Source organism: Protopterus annectens, chromosome 14.part0 (assembly GCF_019279795.1).
Source record: "Protopterus annectens isolate FY-2018-M chromosome 14.part0, PAN1.0, whole genome shotgun sequence".
Classification (NCBI taxonomy): Eukaryota; Metazoa; Chordata; order Ceratodontiformes; family Protopteridae; genus Protopterus; species Protopterus annectens.
In genome coordinates, this window is record NC_056748.1 from 503,215,293 (window position 1) to 503,233,267 (window position 17,975).

The 17,975-nt window shown below is 39.5% G+C and overlaps 1 protein-coding gene across 1 annotated transcript in view; it reads right to left on the reverse strand.

Annotated features, from left to right (window-relative positions):
- The window catches only part of LOC122788693 (extracellular calcium-sensing receptor-like), a 143,066-nt gene that overhangs the window by 115,144 nt on the left and 9,947 nt on the right, over nucleotides 1-17,975 (reverse strand). The window lies entirely within an intron of this gene.

The following is a 17,975-nucleotide window of genomic DNA, read 5'->3' on the forward strand; positions in this document are numbered from 1 at the left end:
ATGTTGAAAGTATCTACACATGCTCTGACAAACAGCCTTGGCACATGCAAAAAACAAACAAACAAGCAAGACCCCACTGCACACTCCTTATGCCCCCTCCCTGATAATTATGTATATAGTAACTCCAAGATCACACAAATACAGAGTAAGGTCATATTCCCTAACCACGGCAATTGTTTGATTTCAGACACCTGTTAACCAGCTGTTTAGCCCATCATAAATGGTCAACTAAACAGCTTTCCACCATAGCTATACACCCAGCAATGTTAAACTTGACTCTAGATGATTGTTAAAGTGACACTACAAAACCATGTTTATACACACACACACACACACACACACACACACACACACACATATATATATATATATATACCCACACACACACACACACACACACACACACATATATATATATATATATATATATATATATATATATATACACACACACACACACATTTTTTTTTAACAAGTAAAGTCTTTAAAAGATATGTTGCACTGTCTATTGTGGTAACATTCTCAAGCATAGCTAGGGAATGGAGCACTCCTTATCAGCTAGCTGATCATTGCTGCTGCATAAAAGAGGGTAGCCTGCTACAACAAAATCAGGAAAGTCATTCTTCAAGTACAGGTTCAGAGTGGATGAGTTGTAGCCTACCTAGAAGACTCTGGAAGCTTGAAGTGTAAGAGTATAGTTAGCACTAACTTGTGAATTACATTTAGAGAAAATATATGAACATTGATCTACAACTGGGGTCTCATTGAAGTCTACAGCCTAGGACTTTAAAAAGAGCCTGGACCTGGAAAGGGTGTGAGAATACTGATGGTGGAATTAAATAATAACTAGTGTGAAGAAACTGAAAACACTGTCATCTGTGTTAGCATGTCTGGCAGGATATTTGTGTATATCCTCAGATTAACGTGTATTGTATGCCAGCATGTCTAATTGTGAATATGTAAATAGGTTCTAAAAGTTGATTATTTCCCTTTATAAAAATAATGTTTAAAGAATCTGTCACTGTTTCGATACATTGTTAAGTGCACATTCTAAAGTACAAATTGTGGAGAACCAGCTGAAAAGTGAGTGATATCATTAGAATGTTCCTTGTTGCTAAATGATTATTTAAACAGTTAATGGACAGAAAAATAACTTTTTCAAACAGCTGACTGTTATTTTTTTAATAAGACAGTTGAGACTGCAGTTTGCCAAATGATGAGCAGCTGTAGAAGTACAGTCAGTTACAGTGCTGTGCAGTCAGTGGCCACCCATGAAAGAGAACTCACCAAAAATTGTAACCCTGCCTTTTGCCTTGCTGTTATGTGTTAGATTAGATCAGGGGCAGTATTCTTTACTTAGATTAGGAAAGCTTAGTTATTAAGATAAGTTTTTTGTAGAATAATGGGCTCCTTTCCTGCAGTTTAATTTTACATTTCCGGTGTTTGAGTTCTGGTGTTTATTGAAAGACATTGATTTACATTCTTGCAATAATTTTAATTATTATTAAATGTTCTTCATTACTTTACATTGTGCATGGAAATCAGTGTTTTTCTTTAGAGATTAGAGAGTGTTTATACTTGTTTGATACTCCCCAGGTCCTCTTGAAGGTCTGGCTGCTCTGGTCATAGCTATCATTTATTTTGATATTTAATTTTCATAATTGGACACCCCTTTAGAAGGGTATGAAGACACTCTGATTGGTGGCAGCATTACCATATTATTTTCAGGAAGGGACATAGCTGGATATCTGTGTCAGGCTTTCCTAGAAGTGTTTGGATGTGTGAGATTTAAATTTACTTTGAGTGTGAGTGTATCAGAGGTTTTAAACTGGGGCACATTGTTCTGAGGTGTATATTAAGAAAATACATTTGGGTTGGACAGAGGTATATAGTCCATTCCCAGAAAAATAAAGAGTGCTCCTGTTGTGCTCTTAGGGGAAAATTGTAAAATATTACTTTTGTTTAAGTGACAGTCTCATATTGGAGTTAATAGTGTGGACTGAAGCTCCTTAGTTACTGACCAGGATAGTAAGGGATGTCACATTAATTGTTGGTAGTCTGTGGGATATAGCCAGATGTCTCATTTAATTGGTGACACGTCAGTGCGATATAGCAGGACTTTATATTATTGGTGTCAGTGGTGTGGGATTTTTAATTGGATTCCAGTAGCCTGTGAATTTGGTGTCATTAAGGTGTACTCTCTTAACAGCCACAAGGTAAACATTCAGAATTTTAATCCACCACAGTTTTATTTATTTTTTAGTTGGATAGCAGGCAAGGATGTCAGCAGAAGATTTTAGCATGCTGACAAAGATCCATTTGGCTAAGGGGTGTGAAGCCAGAAGACTGGTGCATGCCAAGCTGACCAAGGATGCAATGATTTCAGCCTTGGTTGCAGCCACAGGTCAGACCAGCCATTGGGAGGATGTCCAGTTCAGAATTGGTGATGTGCAGTCTGCTGAGACAGGATTGTCCATGTTTTCTTTATAGGACCTGAGAATCTGTCTGAAGTTGGAGAGACTGTGCCTGGAGGCCAGACATTTGGAAACTGAACAGAAACTGCACCTGGAGACCCAATGTCTGGAGACCAAAGAGCGAATGCGATGTCTAGAGGCTGAGGAGAAACAGTGCTGATATAAATTGGAGGTTAAAGAGAAACATCATCAACATGAAATGGAGGCCAAATGTCTTGAACTGGAATCAGCAGAGAGGGTGAGGTGTTTAGAAGCAGTGGACAATGAGAGACAGCACCAGCATGAAATGGAGCTTCAAACCTTTCCAGAGGGTCATGGAGGTAATGGGGAAGAGAATAACCGGACTCCAGAAGATATAAAGGTCAGTAAACGTTTTCCTCAGTACAAGAATGGGGATGACTTTGAAAGTTTTTTTAATATCTTTGAGAGGGTATGTAGACAATATGATGCTGACCGTGAGCTCTGGGTTTACCTTCTGACTCCCTTACTCCATGGTAAAGCTGTTCAAGCTGTAGTAAAGTTAAATGATGTAGGCTGTTTGAATTATGATAAAATTAAATGTTGCTTGTGTGACTGTTTTAAACTAACACCTCAAGCTTATAGAAAAAAATGTCATGAACACAAATGCAAGGCAGATGAAAGTATATGTGATTATATTGCTGACTTAAGTACTTACTTTCACAGATGGGTGAGTGGGTGTCACGTCACCACTTTTGAGGGACTGGCAAAGTTTTTGGTGAGGGAACAAGCCCTTAGTACTATGTCTGATGACATGAGAGTCTGATTTGCAGACCATGAGTGCAACTCTGCAGAGGAGTTGGGAAGAAAAGAGGATCTCTACTTGGCAAGCAGAGCACCACTGCATAAGAAAGGGATACCCAGTGCTGTACATGGACATAAGGGAATGCATGATGGGCTGCCTAAACCACTCCAACAGAATACACCAGTAATGGGGGAAACTACTAATCCAAGTGGACAGTTATGGAATAGATCCTTCAAGTGTAACCTGAGGGGACACATAGCAGTCAAATGTCCATCAAGGGAAGGTGAGAAACAAAAGATGAGGGAGCCAGTGGTGATGACAAACTGCCAGTGGTAAGTTGTTTATTAACAACTGGGGTGCCAAATTATCACCAAAATGTATATCCTATCTTAGGAGATGGTAAACAGGTAACTGCTAAGAGGGACACAGTTTCTGATATAACCATTGTGAGGCCTGCAGTGGTTAGGGAACAGTAGTACTTATCTTGGGCAGTCCACTCCAGTCATAGCATTGGAAGGGACCCCATTCCAAATACATTTGGTTAAGGTCATCTTTACTGGGAGGGTGGAAGACGAAGCAAACAAATAGGTGTGTTTGATAATATTCCTGCAGATGTCCTGATAGAGAATGACTTTGATGATGCAGTACATTGTGTACATACAGTGACATGCAGTCAGGCTTGGAGAAAGGCATGTAGGTCCAGTAGTCTGGAGATACCCAGAAAGATCTCATACCTGAAGCTAGGACTGGAGTGATGGCTGTTTCAGAGAAAGTGCTAACAGGTAGCAGTAAGTGTGAATGAGAGCCACAGCTGATGGTGGGTACTGATCTTTCCTTGGACATGGTGACTGCAAGGACAGAGGTGAGTGGTGGCACCCAGAGTGACAGGGAGGTGCAGCTGTTGGAAGTGACTAGGCTTCCTGTGGAAGGGGAGCCTGTGTTTGAGAATATTCCTGCAGATGTCCTGGTAGGGAATGACTGTGATGATGCAGTGCTTTGTGTGCATGCAGCAACACATAGGTCTGGTAGTCTGGGAGAGAACCAGACAGATCTCATACCTGAAGCTGGGGCAAGTGTGGTGGCTGTTTTAGAGAAAGAGCTAGCTTGTAGAAGAAAGTCTGAAAGTGAGCCACAGCTGCTGGGATACACTGATATTTCCTTGGACATGGTAAATGGAAAGATAGAGGGGAGTGATGATATCCAGATTGACAGTGAGGTACAAATGTCAGAAGATACTAGGCTTCCTGCAGAAGGGGAGATTGGGAGGGTATCAGATGTACAGTTAAAATAGGCTCAACATATGGACCCTACAGTACGAAGCTTAAGGGAGATGACTAAGGAAGAACCTAAGGCTCAAGGAAGAGGAGAGTCTGTATACAGGGAACAAGGGTTTGTTGTATAAAGAGTGGGCTCCTAAAGGATGGGTGGAAGGTGAGGTAGTGTGGCAGTTAGTACAGCCTAGATCCTACTGTCTGCCACTTCTAGCTAAAGTTCCTAATATTTCTTTTGCAGGTGATATTGATGTCGAAAAGGTGGGAAATGCTTTGCTAGAAATTTTCAGCACAATATTTTTTCCACAGGAAATACTGACTGACCAAGGTGCCAATTTCATGTCATACCTGCTGACTTGTCTGTGGAAGTGTTGTGGGGTGATACATTTAAAGATCACTGCCTACTATCCCCAGAATAATGGTCCTGTGGAGAGGTTTAACTCTTTATTGAGGACTATGCTACGGGCATTTGCAACTAATATGTGAGGGATGTCTTGGATAGATTAAGTAGGGCAGGATTAACCATTAAATCCAGTAAGTGTCAAGTGGGTATGGCAGAGGTCACTTACTTATGACACAGACTGGGAAGTCGTAAACTTAGGTCAAGGTGGAAGCTATGTAAGTGTGGCCAGTTCCTGTTACTAAGAAACAAGTGAGAGCATTTCTAGGGACAGCAGGGTACTATAGGAAATATGTGCCCATTTACAGTACCATAGCTGCACCCCTTATTGATCTAACTAGGAAGAATAAACTGGACAAGGTAGTGTGGACCACAGATTGTAAAAAAGCATTCCAAAAACTAAAAAAGATTTTGGGAGGACCCCCTGTGTTAGCCAGCCTAGATTACAATAAAGAATTTATTGTACAGTTAGATGCTCCAAATTATGGGATGGGGGCTGTACTTAGCCAAGTTTCCTCAGAAGGAGAAAAAAATGCTGCAGTGGTTTAATAATGCTAATGCAAATGGATTGCCCAGGGGAGGAGTGGGCTGATATTCCCCAGTAGACTAATTTTTCTCCAGTGTTGGTTTTCAAGGCTCACTTGAAAATCATGCTTCAATCATAAGGGGGGGGTGTGAAGAAACTGAAAACACTCTCATCTGTGTTAGCATGTCTTGCAGGAAATTTGTGTATATTTTCATTTTAACTTTTATTCTATGACAGCATGTCTAATTGTGAATATGTAAATAAGTTTTAAAAGTTGAGTATGTCCCTGTGTAAACAGAATGTTTAAAGAATCTGTCAGTGTTTTGATACATCTCTAACTACACATGTTTGAGATGGACATTCTAAAGTACAAAGTACAAACTGTGTATAATCAGCTGAACAGTGACTGATGTGATTAGAATGTTCCTGGTTGCTAGTGATTATTTAAACAGCTGATTGACAGAAAAATAACTTTTTTCAAACAGCTGACTGTTATTTTATAAAATAAGACAGTTAAGACTGCAGTTTGCCAAGTGCCGAGCAGTTGGTACAGTACAGTTAGTTACAGTGCTGCACAGTCAGTGGACACCCATGAAAGAGAACACACCAAAAACTGTAAGCCTGCCTTTTGCCTTGCTGCTATATGTTAGATTAGATCAGGGACAGTAATCTTTAGTTAGATTAGGAAAGTTTAGTTATTAAGATACATTTTTTTCTAGAATAATGGATGCCTATCCTGCAGTTTAATTTTATATTTCTGGTAACTGAGTTCTGGTGTTTATTGAAAGCTATTAATCTACATTCTTCTAATCATTTTCCTTATTATTAAATGTTTTTCATTATTTTACAGTGTGGCTGGAAATCAGTGTTTTTCTTTAGAGATTAGAGAGTGTTTATACCTGTTTGATACTCCCCAGGTCCCCTTGAAGGTCTGGCTGCTCTGGTCATAGCTATCATTTATTTTGATATTTAATTTTCATATTTGGACACCCCTTTAGAAGGGTATGAAGACACTCTGATTGGTGGCAGCATTACTGTATTATTTTTGGGAAGTGACATAGCTGGAAATCTGTGTCAGGCTTTCCTAGAAGTGTTTGGATGTGGGAGATTTAAATTTACTTTGAGTATGAGTGTATCAGAAGTTTTAAACTGGGGCACATTGTAAAATACATTTGGGGTGGACAGACATATAGTCCAGTCCCAGGAAAATAGAGAGTGTTCCTGTTCTGCTCTTAGGAAATTGTGAAATACCACTTCTGTTCAAGTGACAATTGCATATTGGAGTCAGTAATGAGGTCTGAAGCTCCTTGGTTACTGACCCAGGATAGTAAGGAACTGTTGGTAGTCTATGGGATATAGCGAGACATCTCATTTAATTGGTGGCAGTCCAGTGAGCTATAGCTGGACATCACGGCTAGTGTTATGTTTTGCTCAAGCCAAGAGTGATATTAGTTTAATTTTCCAGTGACTTTGTGAAAAATAAATCTGTGTTTTCATGGCTATTTTGCCATCAGTGTTTCCTTGGATCTTATACTGGTGGTAAGTGCATTGTCTTGCCATTTTCAGATATTTGCAGTATTTCTGCTTTTATAAATAAACCATATTTGGGCTACTAACTACTACTCCTATCCTCGTCTAACAGCTGTGCTTATGGCATGGTTTCCTGATGACGCTGACCATGAAGGAATTACTATAAAGTTATGTTGAGTTGCAGGTGAGGCCTGACCAAATTCTGGAGCAGTTACAGGAGCAGCAAGTAGCTGTGATAGAGGATGCTAATCGGAATGTATGTTAGAGTATACAGAATTGATATAGCACTTAAGATTAAATGTAACATAATTCACAAGATTGAGTCCATCTCAAATGTGTCAAAGGTAAGAGTTGGAAAGTAATAAATAACATATATTGTCTATTATTTTATATATATATATATATATATATATATATATATATATATATATATATATATATATATATATATATATATATATATATATATATATATATATACACACACACACACAGAGAGAGGTGTGTGTGTGTGTGTGTGTGTGTGTGTGTGTGTGTGTGTGTGTGTGTGTGTGTGTGTGTGTGTGTATATATATATATATATATATATATATATATATATATATATATACTTCACATAACGAGCAGCTCAAATGTTGAATTCATATGGCCAAGACCATATGATCGAACATTTGAATGTTCGAAAATATGAACTAGACCCATAAAAATAAAAAAAAACACACATTAAACTGTGTATAGCAGGGGCTTTGCCCCCTGCACCCCCCACACTCTCCTACTTAAATATACCAACTCCGAGATCGCACTACAGTGAGAACAAGGGAAATCTCCCGGTCTGCACTATATGCGATTTCCTGTTCAGAATGTCGGTATTTCAAAACTTCGAACATATGGTCTGCGATCATATGGGTTTCGAAGTTATATATATATATACACACACACACACACACACACACACACACACACACACACACATATACATACAGTAGATATAAAAATTGTATACACACCTATTAAAATGCCAGGTTTTTGTGATATAAAAAAATAAGACCACAATAAATCATTTCAGTTGCTACCATGTGTGTCACCTCAATTGTTGTTTTTTTCAAATTGTTGATTTGCAATTATTCACATGATAGCAAAACTATTTAAAGTGACAACTTCCTTGATTTTTTTCATTATGTAAACTTATTCTGCAGAAGTCCTGTAAAATACTCGGAAAACTGTAAATATTAAATCCAGCTTTAGTGTAACATTTTGTATCTGGTCTTCTTGGTTACAGAACTTGCAATAAATAAGGACAGAATGCACAATACTGAATGGCCTACTTCTAAGTTTAAAACTGCAGTAAGATGTCCATCATCTTCTTGGAAACAAAGATAAGCACACAATATAATTTGTTTCAAATGTGGAAGGAGGAGTCACATTGAGGTGGAGACCAAGACAATGAGCCTTATATAGAGATTCAGACCAAGGACCTGGACATGGAAATTGTTATAGAAGCTACTAAAGAGCAGTTGCAGTTAGTAAAAAGAATTGTTTGTTAGCAGAAACATACATCAGTAACAGAGGAACAAAACCCTAAAACTGTAAGAGATGTCAGTTTAGGGACTGTCAGTGAAATTATAGTAAACTTTGAAATAAAAAAACAATATCAGACAGAAGTTTGCATATAGACCTACAAGTTATATTAGCACTGAAACAGAGACATAAAAACATGGGTCGAGTGTGGATCCACAGAGTAAAAATGGTAGGAAATATTAAAAGTGAGTTAAGCAGGTAAATGTAGAGTTTTGGAATTTAAAACTCTTAGTTCCAGACATCTGTAAGCCAAAAACGCAAAGTATTAGATTTTCTTCTGAAATTCCTATACAGTAGGAGGGCAAAATGGAGAAGGAGAATATATGCAAGGTTGTAGGGAAGGATAGTGCATAAGATTTTCCCAAGTGCTTCTAACTGCTTGTTTTATTTGTGAGCTAAAGGTGACATCTTATATAGAGTAAATCAAGTATGGGGAGAAAAGCCTTACAGAATGCCAAATATTGGGCAGTTATGAGAGTATGAAGAGAGCTAAGGCAAGAGTACTATCTAAGTTTTACTGCTCTGGCATAACGAAGTAGAGAACACATCTGTGCTTCTTGTTCAAAATACTAGAAAATAGTAACCCATCCTGAATTTAAAAGTCTTCTCACTACAATGCCCATCCCAAATGTGCCATTTGAAAATACTATAAACATTGTAAGGTTCACAAGTAAAATCTAACTGACTATGTTGCAAACTTTTCAGACGCAGTGACATTATGCAAAGCTAATGCCATGACTATTACAAGAGAAGTGCTGCTGTTGTTATCCAGTGTAAATATCTCTCAAAAAATACTTACTGAACAAGACAGCCCTTTTATGCCAAGGGTACTGCTGTATGCCACTGCATTAAAGTGAGATAGTTGAAGACATCTGTCTACCATCTGCAGACTGATGGATTCATAAAGAAGTTTATTAAAATACTGACATGACATTCATGCTTAGGAAAGTTGGTGATACAAATGTTCAAAACTGCAACTGTTTGCAATCAGATAGCTATTGCAAGCTCCAACTAGGTTTATCCATTTGAATTATTGTACAGCAGTCAGCTGATGATTACACTACAAAAATTGAGACACTGCTCTCATATACTGACCAATCAAATGACAAACAAGTTGTCAGCACACACACATCATCTCCGTCACTAATTAAGGTCTCAACACATAAACCCACATATGCGGAGGTATTCACAAGCAACATACCAAAACCTTAGAGGCCTCCTGTACATTGACCTCTGATACTCCTCACAAATAAAACCAAGTCAACACCATCTACTACAACTACTCCTCTGTCAACACAAGCAAGTCACTAAGATGAAACACCACTTATTCAAACATCTTGGTTATAGAAGACTCCATCGTGAGACATACAGATGGCTCCCTCACCAGGTTGCCTTCAGGGGCCAGGATTTGCCAGATCATGCAGGCACTGAGGTTTCTCAACCATAAGTACCACTATGACTAAGTCATAGTTCATGTGGGTGTGAATAATCTCAGACATACCTCCTTGGACTATATGAAGAGAGACGTGATGGACCTCTTTGAATACGTGTCACAGGGGGTTATGAGCCTTGCACTGTACAGCATTCTACCCTCACTAAGAATGATAGCACAATACAAACAGAACATGATTGACTTCAGTAATTGACTTAGCTTCTGGTGTCATTCCAAGGGGATCCGGTATTTGTTAGCCTGGGATGACATGATCAACATACCACACTGCTTTGCCAAGGAAAGTCTGCACCTGTCACCACTACACTTTGAAATACTGGCTAAGGCATTAGCCAATCCCATAACACCTTTTGTAGGCAGTGCCAATCCAACAGACCTATCAATATAACAAATTATTCTAATGCCAAGCTGAAGGTACTACTTTTCAGTACTAGGAGTCTTAACAACAAACTGCACTGCTTGGAAGCTCTTCTCACCCTGGAGAATGCTGACGTCTGTGCAGTTACAGAGACATAGTTGAAGGTTGTGGAAAGCACCCCAACATGCAAGGCTACAAAGCCTATTACACATTCAGACCACCTGAAGGAGTGGAGTTTTTTCCATTTACATAAAAAACAATCACACCTCTCGTTTGAGCTACTCCATGTCCAGCTGACCACAGGCAAAATCCCCCACCATATCATCACTAGCTACAGGTCTCCAACCATGAACCATGAAAATGCTTCTATATACCTGAAGTTACTAGAATCGCTTACCATTCAGCCAAACACACTATTCATGGGCAATTTTAACTACCCCTGCATGAATTGGGAAACATATATGACCACTAGCATGCATGGTCAGAGATTCCTGGATTTGGTCAGTGCAAATGCTCTGGAACAGCTGGTCTGCACTCCCACTGAGGCTCAAATATCCCTGACATAGTAATCAAAAACATGGGGAAGCACTGCAACCCCCCCCCCCATAATGCCCTCATTGTTATGATCAGATCATAAATCGGTCTCCCTTGAATTAAATGTAACTGTAGAAACCCTGTCAAACCCTAAAACCCTAAATAATTTTTCCAAGGCAAATTACCTTCTATTAAGTGATAGCATAGTTAATTTTAAAACTCCCACTAACCCCCAAAGTACAGAGACAAATGCAAAAATATACACAAATGCCCTGTACAACCACTTAAACAGCTCCAGTGAAATGGCAGTACCTGACCGATCTAAACCCAGGTCTAGCTGGAAAAACAAGACATAAGGTGGACTCCTGGCATAAATAGACTATACAACAGAAGGAAGAAATTAATGTCTAGAAGTTAGTGGGAAGCCATACAGCAGAGTAAAACATTCCTCATTAGACTCAACAGGTGAATCAGGGAACTAGTCAAGCCTTCAAAAGCTAAATAGAAGATTAAAATAGCCTCCCAAGCAAAATATACCCACAAAGCATTTTTGGTTATGTCCAAAATTTTAAGTAAAATTCAACAATGTTCAGAGTTGGCTGAAGACTGCAGTACTTATACTCAGCCAGAATAACCAGAAAATCAGCCACTTAATCCTGAAACAAACACAGATCAAATTTTACCACCTCATCCCGTCAGGTCACTCCCCATAAAATACCCCTACCATTCCTTTGCCTGTTATCACAAAAGAGCAGTTCATCACTGTTCTCTTTAAAGCTAGAAACATGGCATCAATGGGTCTTGGTGGAATCCCAGGGTGCCTATTAAGTAGCTTGAAACATGACCTAGCAGCCTCACTCACTTCAGAGAGGCTTTGCCCCAGTAGAATGGAGGACAGCAGCAGTCATCCCTCTGCACAAGGGAGGAGCATCAACTGACCCAGGAAACTACTGACCCATAAGTCTGTCTAGCCTCATATGCAAGGCTATGAAAAAGCTAATCATGGACCTGATTAACAATGACATAGGACATCTCCAGACTTTAGACCTAACGCAGTTCAGCTTCATCAAGGGCAGGCTCTACCTGCTCAGTCTGGTGGACTTCTTTGAGAAGGTCACCAAGGTCATGGATGAGGATAAGACAGTGAATACTGCCTACCTTGACCAGGCCAAGGCATTTGACACAACTCTCCACTCAGATATTATAGATAAACTCACAAAATCTCGCATAAACCACTATGTCACCAGTTGGATAGCCAAATGGCTTAGAGATAGGACACATACTGTTAGAGTGGGGCCTGATTAACAATGACATAGGACATCTCCAGACTTTAGACCTAACGCAGTTCAGCTTCATCAAGGGCAGGCTCTACCTGCTCAATCTGGTGGACTTCTTTGAGAAGGTCACCAAGGTCATGGATGAGGATAAGACAGTGAATACTGCCTACCTTGACCAGGCCAAGGCATTTGACACAACTCCCCACTCAGATATTATAGATAAACTCACAAAATCTCGCATAAACCACTATGTCACCATTTGGATAGCCAAATGGCTTAGAGATAGGACACATACTGTTAGAGTGGGGGAATCCACATCCAGCAAGAGGTCAGCGACCAGTTGAGTACCACAGGGCTCAGAGCTGGGCCACCTCATGTTTGAGATATACTTCTCAGATCTCAAGGTAAGTACAGATGGTCTTTAGCTGACCAAGTTTGCTGATGACTGCAAGTTGGGAGCAATCACTGAATCCCCAAGTGATGTTGATAACCTAAAGAAAGGTCTGATGTAGACTAATAATTAGTATCAGAGTCATGGATGCAAAGAAAATATAAAGAAATGCATAATAATAATAATACCATTTGGGAAAATCAAATATCCTTGCAAATTACAGAATTGATAGCACCCCCCCCCCAAAGGTGGACCCAGTGGTGAGAGATCTGGGTACTCAGATACATAGTAATCTGAACTTTTGACCTCATGTGCCCATGGTGGTGAGGCAATCCTTCTATATGGCTCAGCTTATAAGTAAGGGCATGGCATCCACATCTAAGGATGTCATAATACCACTGTACTCTGCTCTCATCAGTCAAATAATTGAGTACAATATATCCTTTAGTAAGTACCTTGCCAGTCACCTGCAACAGTTGGAGTGTCCTCAGAGGTTTCTAACCAAAAAATATGGGCTATAACTAACATGTCATATGCCGACTGACTAAAAGCCCTATCACTGTATTCGGTTTCCTACTGATTACTGAGGGGTGATCTATGCCTAACCTACAAGACAGTCTCTGGCAGAGCCCATTCGCAAAACTAACTGCAGGAGGGTGGTCACCCACTCCAAAGATCTAAACCTGAATTCTGACATGAATAGATCATGCTGGAGAGACAGTTATACGTCCCAGGTATTGACTCTACTCTGGAATAGGCTTCCTATTCATGTAAAGCAGAGCCCATCTTCAAGAGTAATCTGAACCAATGGATGGGAAATCACAAATTTAATTCTGGGGTAGTACCCATGTCCCTTATGGAAAGAGGCAGTCTGCAAAAATAGACAACACCATGCTTGCTGTTATCTTTCCTCTAGGGATAGAAAATTGGGTAAAATCTGGGTAAAACTAGCTAGGCTTGTAAGTCCTCTTAAACCATTAGCCTCACAATCTCCTATGAACCTATGAAATACATTCGTCTGCAGACTAGGTTAAAGTTGGCTTTGCCCATACTAAGCAAACACATGTAGAAGCCCAGGACATGCACTAACTGATTTTAACCTAGAAGATCAGATATTAGTGCTTCTACCATCAACAGCCAAGTGGCAGGGGCCATATGAGGTAACAGATACAATAGACAATCTCGATGTACTGAAATCTCGAATTTCAGTACATCGAGACTGAATATTGGAAAGTGCAGTTACTCGAAACTAAACTATGCCGAATGCAGAAGTGTCAAATCCACAAATGTTGAATCCGCCGATATTGTGGTGTCGCGGTTTTTACATGTGGTGCGGTTTGTGGATTTATCTGGGGTTTCAAGTAAGTGTTGTGTGTTTGAGGATATTGGGTAGGGATTTTAGTGTGTGTGAGTGTGTGTGGTGGTGTTTTTTTGTGTGTTTTTGTGTTTAGTACGACCTCGGAGTTAGAATATATAAGTGGGGGGTGTAGCCTCCCACATAGGGGGTGCAGGGGGGCTTGCCCCCCTGCTTATAGGTAGGTTAGGTGTGTTTCTGTGTGTTGTTATGTTTGTTTAGTTAGGCAGGTGTATGTGTGTGTGATTATGTCTTGGTTTGTGTGAGTGTGTGAATGGTCGGGGTTGTGGTATTCGTGCTTGTGGGTTTTCGTGTATGTGGGTTTTCGACTATTCAGTCTCAAAACACTGAAATTCGACATTTCAGTACTTCAAAATTGTATAGTGAATCCGAGGTAACTAAATAACAAATGCATTGCACTGTAATAAGGTTAGAAAACCAAGAAAGACTGTGATAGGGGAAATCTATCATATTAATATAATGAAACCAGAGAAAGAAGTAGAGAATTTCGCAGGCAGCTTGCAAGCTGAAGTTCAGAACAAAAAGGCCAGGGAACCCTTACCTGAAGTACACTTTGAACAATCTTTATCAACAAGACAGAAACAGGAAATAAGAGAATGTTTTAAGAAATAGAGGTGCATTTTCAGAAATGCATGGGAGAGCTAAACTGATAGAACATAACACAAGCAACACATGTAGTGAAGATTATACTATGATCTTATGCAGTACTAGAGTCATAGAAACAGTCTGCAAGTGAAAAAGTTTATAAAATGCTCAAGCTGAGCATATTAGAAGAATCATAAAGTGAATAGAACAGCCCAGTGGCGCTAGTTCCTAAACTTAATGGAAGTATTAGATCCTGAAGTGACGTTAGGAAACTGAAACGCATTTCAAACTGTGATAGAAATCCCATGCTTAGCATTGATGAGTAGATAAGAGAACATATGGAGGCCTGATACTTGACAACAGTAGAACTGCCAAAGAGCTATGGGCAGATAACAATTGCATCCTCTACCAATGAAAACATGGGCTTTGTAACCACAGATGGTCTTCACCTTATAAAAACAAGGTACAGGGGTTAATTCTGACCTTGGAATATTGGCTAAGCTTAAAATGGTCCTTCAGGGCAGTTAGCCTAATATTCACCTATAACCTGCTTAAGTACACAGATCTCCAGCTACCTTTCAAAGGTTGATGGATGTAATATTGAAGCCCTACTTACAAGATGCTGCTGCATTCTTGGATGACATGGTCATTCATTCAGAGGACTAGGAGTCTCACTTAAAAAGTGCAAAATGTGCTAGAACCTACAAAGTAGGCAAGCTTAACTATAAATCCTGAGAAAAGCAAAGTTGGTGCAGTGGAAGATAATTGCTTGGGATATCTTATCTGAAGAAAAGTGGAAAAACCACAAGTAGAAAAACAATAGAAAAAATATAACTTTGGACTTCACTAAAAGAGAAGTGAAGGGTTGTCTTGGTCTGACTAGGAATTATAAAACATCTATAACTAATTTTGTGACTATTGCCTGTCATTTGACAGATATCACACGAAGGAAAGCACCTGGCAAGGGGAAATGCTCTGATAAGGTCTACAGAACATTTCATGATCTGCAACACATTCTTGCTCTGAACCTGTGGCAATGATTCCTGATTTTGCCAGTGAGATTACCCAATATATACCGACATGTCAGAAGTAGTTTTGGGTATAGTACTATTGCAAGACTTTCAAGGTAAGGGGCACGCTGTGGTTTATGTTAGCAAAAAGATGAGCAATGTAGAGACAAGATATTCCACCACTGAAAATGAGAACCTAGCTATAAAGCGGGCCTTCTGTGCCATGACATACTATTTGTTAAGCAGACACTTCAGTGTGGTAATGAATCACTTCCCATTTCATTGGTTAAGTTGCCAGACTGATAGCAATGTAAAGTTATGCCACTGCCCAGTCTCTCTCAAATCGTTTAAATATATTGTGACTAAAAGGACAGCACACATATTCAAAAGCCTGACAGGTTATTCTACAACCCATTGTTAAGAGTCTAAAACTCCAGGTTTTGTTCTGGAAGGGAAGTAGTTGAAACATGTTTCTTTTGAAAATGGATAATTTATGTCTTTGAAAATATGTTGTGGTATTTATTGTGGCAACTTCCTAACAGACTGATAAGCAACATTTTGTATTATACCATGAGCCCCCCAAAACGTGCACGCTGATTGGCCAGCGTGCCCGTTGTAAATCGAGTTATACTAATGGAAAAAAGTCCGGTCGCCCGGACTTTTTTCCATTAGTATAACTCGTTTTTTTTAAAACACTGTCTCGCTATGTTAAAAGGGTTTAACATAGCGAGACAGCTTTAAAATAGGCAACGGAGATCTCCGTTGCTTATTTTAAAGCTGTCTCGCTATGTTAAACCCATTTAACATAGCGACAGCTTTTTAAAAAAGCAATGGAGAAAGCAAGATCTCTGTTGCTTTTTTGAGTGTTCGCTATGTTAAATGAGTTTAACATAGCGAGACAGTTAAAATAAGCAGCGGAGATGTCCGTTGCTTATTTTAAAACTGTCTCGCTATGTTAAACTCATTTAACATAGCGAAACACACAAAAAAAAAAGCAACGGAGATCTTGCTTTCTCCGTTGCTTTTGCCACAACTCTGATGTACTGCGCAGGCGCGCAGTACATCAGAACTGCCGCGGATGCCAGACATCTGCGGAAGGGCAATAAACAGGCATTATACTATGCCATTATTTAAGAAAAGTAACAGTTTCTTTTCTTAAATAATGTCATGGTATAATAGCAATAACCCACTTCTGGGTGTGGGTAATGCTAAATTTACCCACGGTTGGCTTTGTTTGGTCCCTCGGGCTTCGCCCTCGGGACCAAACCACGCCAACCGTGGGTAAATTTAGCATTACCCACACCCAGGTGTGGGTTATTGCTATATTAACTAGCTAGTAATAGATCTGTCCATCCATCCATCCACAACCCCTTTTCTCATTTTTGCACATGGGTTTGTGGTTTCGATTCGACAGTGACACTAGTAATAGATAGATTTTAATTGATAATTAGGTTTACTATGAAAACCTAGAAATGCACCCAGTCGAATGATGGACCATCAAAATCAGGTTTTCCAGGAGGCTAATCATCGAACCTTACCATACCGAAGACTGAATATCGACATCCAGACAGCACATGCAGGTCAATGGGCGCATTGTCAAAACAGCGAATATCAAACCCTTGACATTACCATGGTTCGAGATGGGAGCTGAAAAATGTTTTAATCCTCACTATTCCGGTTCAATGATGTGATGACTCGACTCGGTGGATTTCCAGGTTTTTATAGTAAACCAATAATTACTATTATGTAAAAGAGGGTAACAGCAATATCAGGATGTTTGTTCCTCAACTGGAGATTCGGAGTTGGTGAGCTGGGGCGTCCCTGGAAAATCCTAGAACCATGGAGTGTGAGATCCTTGTTCAGACTAAATTGTGGATTATACGTATAGAAATTATGTGAACTTAGAGTTGTGACTAGGGTCTGACTGAGACACATGGCTAGAAACTTTAACTTTAAACTTTAAAGACAGCCTGTTTCTGCAAAGGCTGTGAGAGACCATGCTGCTGTTGTTGGTGAAAAGAAACCACAGAAGTACCATTATTTTTTCATTCAAGCCAAGTAAGCTATTTATATATATATATATATATATATATATATATATATATATATATATATGTGTGTGTGTGTATGGCTGTATTTGTATACATACAATACACTAATCATCAGCATGCTAAATTTCAGTGCCTTTATATCAAAACATTGTTCGTTGACAAGGAAGTATGTATGCACTTAGAAACAGTCTCAGTGCTTGCAAAAACAAACAAACAAATATACAAATAAAAAATCATTTTTGTTGGGGCAAGCTCTCCCTGCATCCCTAACACTCCCTTCTAATTAAATATACTAATACTGAGATCGCACCGACATGGGGTAAGGGCATATTCCCCAATTCCAGTGATTTTGGACCCCTGTCAATCAGCTGTGTAGTGAGTCATAAACAATCATCTAACCAG